At 40.9% G+C, this 12,078-nt stretch overlaps 1 non-coding gene across 1 annotated transcript; it reads left to right on the top strand.

Moving 5' to 3' along the window:
* Positions 1–2,584: 2,584 nt before the first annotated feature.
* Positions 2,585–2,690, top strand: LOC121994506. Its single transcript, XR_006115750.1, has one exon. It is a non-coding gene; the product is annotated as a small nucleolar RNA R71 (small nucleolar RNA).
* The last annotated feature ends 9,388 nt before the right edge of the window (positions 2,691–12,078 follow it).

Raw genomic sequence — 12,078 nt, 5'->3', positions numbered from 1 at the left:
TGAAGTCCTTTTGCCTTTGCCCTTCACTGGTTGTTTTCCTTTGTCCCTTGATGGCTCCTTCTCTTTGTCTCCACTGGATCCACCACCTCCTCTGCGAAGTTTCTTCAAAATGTTAGACATCTTGATGAGTTTAGATAGGGGAAGAATTATCTAGGGTTGGAAAAATGGAACTCAAAGAACAAAACTTCAAAGAGCAAAGATCTTAGGTTAGGAGAATAAAAAGTCCAAGTCTTAGAGAGGAGGAGAATCCGGATCTAAGAGATCTTGAGAGATTAGAGAGGAGTTTTTAAGAGATTGGGAGAGAAAGAGATGTTTTGGAGAGTTGGGGGTGTGCGGAACACGGCCAAGACCTGGCCGTGTAAGGTAGAAAGAAGGCTTTAATAACTCTCCTACACGGGCCGTACAGATCCACACGGCCTCCCCCTCTTCCTTCTCTGGATTCTTCGCACGCCCGTGTCTGGGACACGGCCTCTCAATCTTTCTTCTCGGAATTCTTTGCACGACCGTGTTTGGGACAAGACCTAGACCTTTTTCTCCTCGGGAGATCCTACACGGCCGTGTCTGGATGACACGGCCCAAGCACTTCCCTTTTCTGCAACCTTTACCTGGCCGTGTATAGCACACGGCCGGGCTCTGTTTTGCACCTAACCTGAAAACAAAATCAAAAGAATGTATCAAACTAAAAGAAATTAAAATACAAATCAAAACTAACTAAAATAACCCTTGGGTTGCCTCCCAAGAAGTGCTTGTTTAAGGTCTTTAGCTCGACCAAACTTGATCATTCACTTCTTTTCCTCGCCCTTGGAGGACAGATATACTTTTCGTTTTTGTTGGGAGATGTTGGGATCTCCCAACATCTTCCACCACATTGTCTCCTTCGTTTGGTGGCCTTCCATGAGGATGGAAATTCCATTCCTCAAGTTTATAAATGCTTGTCCTGCTACAAGCATTTAAAAGAGACGAGACATGGTTAGAGATATTAGATAAATCATATTCCAACCTTTCCTTACCAATTACCAAAGAAAGCTTATGATTTTTGACATCAATTATAGCTCCAGCTGTAGCAAGGAAAGGTCTTCCTAATATGATAGGAATCCTGGGGTCCTCTTCCATGTCCAACATGACAAAATCTGTGGGAATAACATTCTCATCCACCTCTACTGGCACATCTTCTATAATACCCAAAGGGTACCTGCAGGAATGATCGGCAAGTTGAAGTGCCATAGTAGTAAGTTTAATGTTTTTGAGACCTAATTTATTACAAATTGAATAGGGAATGAGGCTAACACTTGCCCCCAAATCACAAAAAGCTTTTTCAAAAAATTCTTTTCCTATGTTGCAAGGAATATAAAAGCTCCTTGGGTCCTTTAGTTTTGGGGAAGTGTTCTTCTCCAAAATAGCACTACATTCCTCACTAAGCGCAATGATCTCAACCTCTCCTCTTCTTCTCTTGTTTGACATGAGATCCTTCAGGAATTTGGCAAATCTAGGCATTTGAAGAATAGCATCAATAAGAGGTACCTCTACACAAATTTCCTTAACTTTTTCTAAAAACTTGCCAAATTCTTCATCTTTCTTGAGCATTGTAAGTCTCTGAGGAAAAGGGACAACTTTGCTCTGATGGTTCAGTGGGAGAGTCTCTTCAACCTCAATGGTACTCTCCTCATTAGCTTGAATCTGATTTGGTATAAGAGGAGAGAGCTCTTCTTCTTTTTGTATCCCTTTTGGAGCAGTCACTTGGGAGTCTCCCAAGGTCCATCCGCTCCTAAGCTCAATCCTATTGCAATGCTCCATAGGATTCACATCAGGTTTTCCTGGAAGTTGTCCTGGTGCTCTGGATGATGAGGAAGCTAGTTGGGCAATTTGACTATCCTGGATCTTTTGATGCTTTTCAGAATTATCCATTCTCTGAATGAGCTTTGCTAAATCTTGCTTCATTTCATTCTGACTTGAGATAATTTCTTCAAGCATCTTTTCAATATTTGACTTTGGTAAGCCTTGAGAAGATAGATGTTGAAAATTTTGTTGCCCAGCTTGAAAATTTGGTCTTGCCCCCATAGATGGTCCTTGATCTTGATTATTTCTGTAAGAAAAATTGGGATGGCTCTTCCATCCAGGATTATAAGTATTTGAGTATGGGTTGTTTTGCCTTTGATTGTAACTCATGATTGCATCACATTGTTCCAGTTGATTGATTTGTGCAGTGATAGCTCCCAATGGACATGAGTCATTTGAGTGCTCTGAACTCCCACATACTTCACAAGATGTACTAATAGCATTGACCATATTAGCACTAGTCCCCATATTCTCAAATTTCTTTGTAAGAGCGTCCAATTTTGCAGACAAAAGAGTGACTGCATCTACAACAAACTTCCCTGATGCTTTAATTGTTGGGTTTACAGAAGAATAGCCACCACTTCTTTCATTTGCCCATTGATGATGATTTTGTGCTACACTGTCAATAATTTCTTCAGCTTCATCTAAACTTTTATTCATAAGTGCCCCTCCAGCAGCTGAATCAAGGGACACTTTGGTATGATAGTTGATACTATTATAAAAAGTGTACAGCACTAACCATCTTTCCAACCCATGATGTGGGCATTGTCTGAGCATACTATTATATCTATCCCATGCTTCAAAAAGAGATTCTGAGTCAGTTTGCTTGAAGCTTGCAATTAAATTCCTCATATGAGCTGTTTTGCTTGGTGAATAGAATTTATCAAGAAACTGTTGCTCACATTGCTCCCAAGTGGTGATGCTATTAGGGGCCAAAGAATTCAGCCATTGCTTTGCCCTATCTCTTAAAGAAAACCCAAATAATAATAATCTAACTGCTTCTGAAGGAACTCCATTCATTTTCATGGTACCACATATTTCATAAAAGACCAATAAGTGTTGATTGGGGTCTTCATGAGGTCCTCCACCAAATTGGTTCTGCTGCACCATAGATATAATTGCGGGTTTGATCTCAAAGTTATTAGCTTCCACTGGAGGTCTTGAAATACTAGATCGAAAACCTCTTGCATAAGGTGCTGCATAATCCTTGAGTGGTCTATTCGCCATGTTCAAATGTTCCTGTTCTTCAATTTGCCTTTGCAGAATTCTTCTTTTATGGAAAGTTCTGTCAATCTCAGGGTCAAAAGGAAAGAATTTCCCTGCAAAGTTAGATCTTCGCATACACAAGAACAAGATAGCAAATGACAATTCAACAGAAAAAGAAAGAAAAATAAAAGAATAAAAAATACAGAATTGAATTTGTACAAAAAGAATTAACAAGAAGTAAAAGTTATACAAGAAAGTAAAAACAGAAATCTAATGATTAGTTACAACTATGCAATATGAAAGGAAAAAAAATGTTATGTTTAGTCTAACTCAATTGATAATTCCTAATGTTATAGCGCAGTCCCCGGCAACGGCGCCAAAAACTTGTTACGCTCCGCAAGTGTACGGAAAGTATCCACAGGGACTGGAATAAGCACTAGAAATGCCTCAATGCGAATTATCTAAACAACTATCCAATTGTTTCAAATGCAAAGTGAAGGTAAACAAATCTAATATTAAAGATCAACAAACAAGAGTTTAGTGTTTTGGGTTATGATAAGGGGAGATTCTAGGAGTTTCGATTTCTTTGTAAGATTTCTTGAATGTAAATGGTTCACCAATTCTTATCCCTCAATTGCCAAACACTTGTAGAAAGTTGCCGGTTCTCTCTTGCAATAGATAACCGGATAAGGACTGAAAAATGTATCTAAATATGATCAATTAGACGTGAACCTACGTTGTCCTTACATAGAAGCGCACCTATTACTATGCCTTCCTCGGATATCAACATAGAAGCCCACAACTTATTAATCTATCAAGATACAAGAAACTAATCACAAAATCCATCCTACTCTCTTGAATATTCCTATTTCCTCTTCAAGATTATCTCTCAAACGTTCTTACACGGGCTTGCACCTGTCACGTGGATCCCTCGGATGATCGAGTGAGAATTTATCTTTACTAAGTCCACAAGAAATCCAAACAATCAATCAAGAATGAGAATTAAGCACAAATCACCATTAATCATTCAAGATCTAATTGATACAAGCAAGACAATGTCATTGAAACAAGAAATTGGCAAATCCATAAGAGATTACATCAATCCATCATACAAATACTCCCTTAATCCTAGAATACAAGATCTACTCCATGAATCGAGGAAGAATACCCGAAGAAATAAAGATTACAAGCATTTCTTAAATCCCCAATCCAAGAAACCAAGAAAAGGGAAAGGAGAAAACTTATCTACGAAGAAGCCTCGTCTTGGATCAATCGCTCCGGAGTCGAAATCGTCAAGAACTCCTCTCGAATCACCCAGAAATCCTCCCAAGAATGGGAGGATACCACCAAATCTTGCCTTCTCCCAAAGGGAGAGATCCCTTTCAATTCATGAAGGAGGGTTTAAATAGAGGAGGAAATCGCACACGACCCATACTGCAGTGTGAGATTCACACCATGTCCTCTTCCTTCTCCGCTGCAGTGTGACTCACACGGGACCTTCATTATCCGGAAATGCTACACTGCAGGTGTTCACAGCCACCACCGCTTGGCCTCGAAACCTCACACTAGTGTAGATCTACACGACCATGTAAGGCATTTGCTCTAATTTCTTCAAATCAAGACACGACCATGTGAGATTCACACGGCCTTGTCCTCTTCCCTTCCTGTTAAAACTACACGGCCGTGTGTGGTACACGGCCTGATGATCTCTCCCTTCAATTCCTTCCAAGCTTGTCCGAGGACGCATAATCTTCACCAATTTCGACTCCTGTGTACAGAAAATGCACAAAAAGTAGATCTCCGAACCAAAAGAGTAAATATGCTAAAAGGAAAGCTGGAAATATAAAAATGCATAGATCAAGCATGCTCAAAGTATGTAAATGTGCGTAAAAACATGCATAAAAGAGTATATAATCTACACACATCACTCGGTGAATGGAGAAGCAACTAACAAATGCTAGATATGATCCTTTCATTGACCATATGAGAATGATGAAGGCTTCTGATGTGGAGATGCTCTTTTGACAAGTCTATAAACTCTGAAGAAGGTAAATATAGAGGACTCTTCACCATTGTTGGACGCCAGTAGATTCTCCACTTATTCTCCATCTTCTTCCTTACCACCTCAAGTAAATCGTAACTTGAGCATCAGAGTTGTTGTCTGGGACACCTGGTGCCAATTTAACTCTCTTTTGGAGTGTCTTTCAGGTCCCCTCATTCTCCTCACCGATGATATTCAAAGAACGCATATGTTATCCTGTTTGTTGATTACCATCCATAGTATTTGATTGGAACAAATTGGCGTAGCATGTGGAAACTTGAGTTAAGATGCTGCAATGGTTAACACTAGAAGAACTACTTATTGATAACCATGACTCCATTAGAAAAAGAAGCATTAATGATGCAACAATCATAACATAGGAAGACAACAATCAGATAATCTCCAAGGTGTTATATGGAATACTGTAATAATACCCACTCATACAACCACCACTAGAGGGAGTCCATCCTTCTTTAATAGGCACACCCCCTCTGCCATGTAAGAAGCCATCACCCTTCATAAGGGTTCTACCGTTTATGGTCTCAATCAACAAGGGGGTAGCCCTACTCGGTGAAGATTCACACAAATCACGAGTAGGAGAGACTCCTCGTGATCGCAAAGGAAAGGCACCAGCCTTCAATAAGGGAGCTATCCGAGGGACACCCCTCTCCAAAGAGGTCCTTGAATAGGAATTGCCTCGCTATTTTCGACAACTGCAATTAGGCAAATACACGAGGTTGTCGGACCCAAAAGATCATCTATGTCGCTTCGAGAATATCTCTCTATTGTATCAATACACTGATAGGGTTAAGTGCTAAGCCATTTTGACAACCTTATTTGGCTTGCCCTAATGATGATTTAGTAGACTCTCTACCACCTCCATTAAATCCTTCGATGACTTCAAGACTGCATTCTTACATCAATTCACCAGTAGTAAGAGGTATCAAAAGATCCCTCTTAACCCTTTTACCATGAAGTAGAAGCCTTGGAAAACCCTCCGGAAGTACTTTAAGCAGTTTAACAGAGTCGCCTGCGATGTCTCATCGACCCCTTTAGAGATATTAACCAATGTTTTTTTCCCAAGGTTTGGTAGACGGAAATTTCTTTAGATCCCTAGTGAAGAAGCCTCTAGTAAACTATGAAAGGTCATTGGAATGGGCTAAGAAGTACATCCACTTAGAGGAGACCAAACTTGCATGCAAAGGCAAATCCATCTCTGTCTCTTAGTCGGACAAGAAATCTCTTCATCCTCTACCCAAGAACAAGATTCCTCACTAACTCCTTAACTACGTCTCTACTCAAAGAGAGGAGAGGGTGGTGCAAGCTTTAAACTCAGCTCCTACATTTATAGCATGACCAAGCTAGTCATCCCCGGAAAGAGTGGTCCATTTTTGTACTTATCACTAGTCATACTCACATGACACCCAAGAGTGTGGATAACTTGTTGAAGAATTCAACTAGGTCACAAAGGAATGCCGCCAAAGTAAGAGAACTTCGCCCATTGCTATCGGACATACGTTCGATATGTACATTTGACATGACAACTCTGGAGATCAATCGAACCAGTGCAAAGTTGATTTGATCCCTACAGCGAACCAGAACTACCTCAGCGACACTCGAATTGTTGTAATGACCACCGAGATGATCACTAAGATTGTTAGAACAATACTATCCATCAAGGAAACATCAACATGATCTCGAGTGACTCCATTGATGGAGACTCCAACTGAGCCAGGAAGGCTTATGGATGAATGTTGGGGAATTATAGCATTGACACCGGAAGAGGTTGGGAGAGCATCCCTCTTATAAACTTTAGGCTCAAGACTTAGAAGGAGTTGTCATCCCACATGACGACGACTTAGTGATCAACACCAGTATAGTCAACTACAACAAGGTGAGAGTATTTGTAGACATCGGAAGCGCAGTGAATGTGCTGTATAAAGAAGCCTTTAATCAAATGCAAATTGATCGATATGAACCATATCCATGTCAACTTCTTTGTTCAGATTTATCAGTCATAAGTTAAAATTGCTAGGGCAAATCAGTCTCCCACTCTCAATAGGTGAAGAACCTATAAGACGAATAAGGAGCAACAATTTCACAGTGATTGATGCTTCATCATCTTATAATGTCATCCTAGGAAGGATGACTCTCAACTCATTCTACACGGTGGTCCCCAATTTGCATCAGAAATTTAAGTTCCCAGTCTTTGATTGAGTTATCTTAGTTAGCAGAGATCAAAGCATCTCTTGTAAATGTTACATAGAGATGATAAAAAACAACCTCAAGAAAGCACAAATAACTCAAAAGGACTCAGAAAAGGGCAGTACACTCCTCACTAGGAGTGTTTGGCCCTTAGCCGATCCATGAGAAGGAAAAGAATCCCAACGACCTTAGAATGACTTATCATATCCCTTTTTCTGCATTTACTATTATTTATCTTTCTAATTATTCATGCTTTATTAAGAATAATCACAACCTTTCATTTGTCTATATTTTCTTGTCCAGCCATTTTACGATAGGTCCAAAATTCCTAGCATCATGCTAGAGACTCATGGACTCATCCTACCCCATTCGCTAATAGCTCTGCCTTACAATAGGTCAGGAACTCCTAGCTTTGTGTTAGCAACTGAGACTCAGCCAACCCTATTATCCTCTTGGTAATGTCTTCGTCTTATTGTTGGTGCAGTTAGCACTAACGATCTAACTTAGTTTTGATGAATGACAAAGTAGGTTAAGTTAGTTTCATATTGATCTAACACTTCTATGAAGTGTCCAAGAGAAGCCAAGACGGGTCGATGGGCTGACTTGACGTTTGGCACGAAGTCCAGCTAGGTCGATGGGCTGACCGGATAGCTGGCACGAAGTCCAGACGGGTTGACGGACTGACCAGACATTTGGCACGAAGTCCAGCTAGGTCAAAGGGCCGACCAGATAGCTGGCACAAAGTCCAGACGGGTCAAAGGGCTGACCGGACGTCTGGCAGGTAAGTTGAGGTAAGTCACTGGAGGGGAGTGACTGTGAGGACGCATTCCTGGGAAGGGAACATTAGGCGTCGATCCAACTTAGATCCATTTCGGAAATCTAAGTTGAGATCGTGGCTAGATTCCGGTCTCGAGGAGACGGAATCTAACTGCTACTTTTGTTACTCTTATAACTTAACTATGCTAACACTTTATTTTGCAGGGTAGTTTTGCATTTTGCCTCGGACAAATATTTTTTCCAGGTTGTTGAAAAAATAAAGATCCGAGCGCCCGAAAGGGATTCGAGCGCCCGGGATGTAAAAAGTTATCCCCAACCGCGTCGCCACATGGAGTTTCATTGTGGACGAGCTACGTCACACTCCAGGCGCCCGGAAGGGATCAGGGCACCCGAGCCTCCTATATAAGGAGGGTGAGGCCTGGAGCAAAACATAACTCACGAGAAGATCTCCCATCGATTGCTTTGTTGTGCTCCTGCGACGCTACGAAGGCTCTCCGACAAGTGCTATTTTTTCTTTCTTCTAAATTATTGTCGGTATTATTTTTACTAGCATTTCTGTACCTTACTTTTGTAATCAACCTTTCAATTGCTAGTGGATTGGCCAACGAAAGCACTCAACGAGTGTGTGCCTTGGAGTAGGAGTCGCCGAAGGCTCCGAACCAAGTAAAAATTACTTGTGTTAGCGTTGTTGTTTTCATGTTTATTCCACTGCGTACTCTCGCTAAATTTTTTAATCGCTATTCACCCCCCCCTCCCCAGTGAATTCTCAATCCAACACTTATGACAGGCAGGAACTCCTAGCTCCATGGTAGAGACCGAGACTCGGCATGCTCTCTTAACCCCTCGCTAATGGCTCTGGCTTATGACATGCTAGGAACTCCTAGCTCCATGTTAGCGACCGAGACTCAACCCTCCTTCTTAGCCCTCACTAATATCCCCAGCTTACCACAGGTTTGGAATTTCCAACCTCGCGCTAGCGACTCAGTCTTATGATAAGCTCGACCTTGAACAACTCATCCTCAACCTTCAGCATCTCAGCCTTAGCTTCAGGCATCTCAGCCTGACCATATAAGACAACATAGTCATTCGAAGAAGCTCATCCTTTTTTACTTGACAGCTTGAGATTATCAATTCAGGTCATTTCGATAGATAAGTTTAAAATTGATTTTTTATAATTTCAATTCGATACATTCTTTCTATCTTCGGTAAAAGTTGTCACACAAATTGAAGCCTTACAATAGGCCTGAGACTCCTAGCACTACATTAGTGGCTCAGTTTCGTGACATAGATTTTCAATCAGGTCACTCACTGCTCAACACTTCTCGATGCAAATATGTCAAAAAATGATCAAGTCACTCAACTAAATTCTCAATCATTCCTTAAACTCTTTTGAAGGGATCAAGCTACCCAACTAAACACTTGCTTATTCTTACCTAAACTCTCTTGTGAAGCTTATTGCCTTAGTCATTGCCTCACTCGTACACCACTCAAAATACAATAGAAATGCACATTTAACACATACCAACAAGACAAATTTTCAGAAATGAAATTCTATTCATAAGGAAGAGTTTCAAATACATTACCAAGAGAAAGAGACAATATAAAGCTAACTGTACAAATAAAGATAACTAGAGTTGGAGTCAGTGCCGGAGGTAACAAGCGCTATCAGTTTGCTTTCTCGAAGTCAAGTAAATCATTCTAGACTTTCTTCAAGTCTAAGAAAGTCAGGTTGGTCTCCTTCGGGATAAACCCCAATTGAATGAATTAGTGGATGACACCTTCAAAACCATGCTTAAGCATGTTGTTGGTCCTTTATGCAAGCTGACATAGAATTCTTAAGATGCTAAAATGGTCTTTTTCTTATCTTCCCAACGACTCTCTTCACCCCGCTTGATACTTAGTCAGTTTAGCTAGCTCAGTCTTGATAGTCTCCAACTCAGAAGCCAGCTTCACCTTTTTCTCTTTCTCTTCAAATAGTTGTATTCCCAGTCTTTCTTTAGCCAAGGTCTCGAAGTAAATATCAGATTAATGTTGCAATTATTGAGGATGAGCTATACCTCTTGTATAGCTAGTTCATGTTGGGGTAAGAGCATCTCCTCTTGGGCCTTCTTCTATGACTTTGTGAAGTCTGGGTATGAACTTGTATGATTGACTTTTCAAAAGTTTGTGCTTTGGCTTGAGACTAGGCTAGATCGTGCTCCAACTCATGAACTTGGTTAGAAAGACCTTTGGCCCTTTTTTTTTTTTTTTTTTTTTTGCCATTTTCCCATCTCAACCTCGACCTTCTCCCTAGCCAGTGAGCCATGGCATCCTCCACCTTGGCTTTATCCGTCGCTGCCAAAGCCTTCGCAACCTTGCCCTCGATGAGACAGGTTGAGTTCACTAGATTTTCAACTCAACTATTTGGGCGCCCATCCCTTTAAATTGATTCACCAGGTTGAGAAGACGGACATGCAATCCCTTATGCTTCATTTTGGACAACACCATGAGATAAAGTTCGCAGATACTCTACGAATTTAATATCAACAATATAGCGTACCTTTAAATTGGAGTTCAACAAATTCTTGCTCAGGTCTAAGAGATTCAACTGTGACATACCATCCGTCTCGTATGCCTGGAGCTGTTCAAAGAAGGAGGGACTATGCCCGCTTGGCCTCCCCACACTTCGATAAGTCTGGGGTGGCTACATAGCATCGGAGCTCGATTATCAGAAGATTAAGAGGAGTAATGGTGAGTCATTCTATTAGCATTTGACTGTGCTTGCTCGAAGGTTGGGGTAACAACTTTGATGATGATAGCAAACACCAAATCTTTGGATGCCACAATTATTTTCCTTGGCACACGCTTCGGGAGGGCAACTTCTTATCAGTTGAGGCGTTGAAATGCCCTCCCACAATAGTCAGATTAACTTTTGTTTCTTCGAGGTCTCAACCTCAATTGTTGACTTTTGACTTTTACCCAGAGTTGTTTGGACTGGGCTAGGAGATGATGTCTGACTAGGTGTTCGATCCCTTTTTTTGGATTAGACCTCAATTTTAGCATTGGGATCGGTCTCGGGCTCGACGATCTCAAGGGAACCCCCTAACTCAATGAACCGAGTTGGCGGCTCAACTACAATAGTCGTTGATACAACATAGTCAAAGTCCCTGAGGACTTCAGTCTTATATACATCCCCTGAGTGCTCAGCTCCATCCTTAGATGATTCACCCACCTTTGACATGCGCGGTGGTAGTAGTTCAGATGATTCTTCGACCACATCTTTAAAGGCCCATATATATTTCCACTGATGTTAGTTCCCATTTCAACTTCTTATTCATTGAGACATTCAACATGATTTGATCTGCAAGGACAAGGAAAGTTAATGAGTGACAAAGGAAAAATAACAGAAGAAGCTATTAGAGCAATCTATATGACCCTATGTTTTGATATTTGGATAATGATTTAAGTTAAGTTTATTGTTGCATTTGATATACATTGTGAGTATGCAGGATGCATGTACAATAAGGAAAAGTCCAAATGTGATCTTGATAATGGTGAAAGTCCAAGTGGAGTTTTAGCAGTGTAAGTCCAAGTATGTAGTTTTGGTAACGTAAGTCCATGTGTGATTTGGCAAGGTCCAAGTCCCAGAGTGAGGAGCTCTTGACAAAGGATGAAGTCCCAGAGGTGAGGAGTCTCTTGGTAATCGAAGACCCGACAACAAAGGACAAGGAAGGCAAGGTCGAGGTTATGCGAGCAAGGATGAGTGTATGAGAGATTGCACTCACGATAAAATCTTAGGTTTAGAGTTTTACCAATCAATTAGCAACTAAACCAATTGACTAGGCCAGAGTATAGAATGTTTCTGTGCTTGACGGCTATGAAACAAATCTACTAGTATTGTAGCTAACTAATGGGCATTGTAGTTAGCTGACTGATACTGTAGCAGTTAATCGGTACTGTAATAGTTTTTGTAGCAGTCGACTGATAAGTATGACAGTCGACTAATATAGAGCTATTGGGGTGTAATGGTCATT

This window comes from Zingiber officinale, chromosome 1B, assembly GCF_018446385.1.
Source record: "Zingiber officinale cultivar Zhangliang chromosome 1B, Zo_v1.1, whole genome shotgun sequence".
NCBI lineage: Eukaryota > Viridiplantae > Streptophyta > Magnoliopsida > Zingiberales > Zingiberaceae > Zingiber > Zingiber officinale.
The sequence above is the reverse complement of the archived record's forward strand: the minus strand, read 5'-3'. Positions and strand labels throughout refer to the sequence as shown.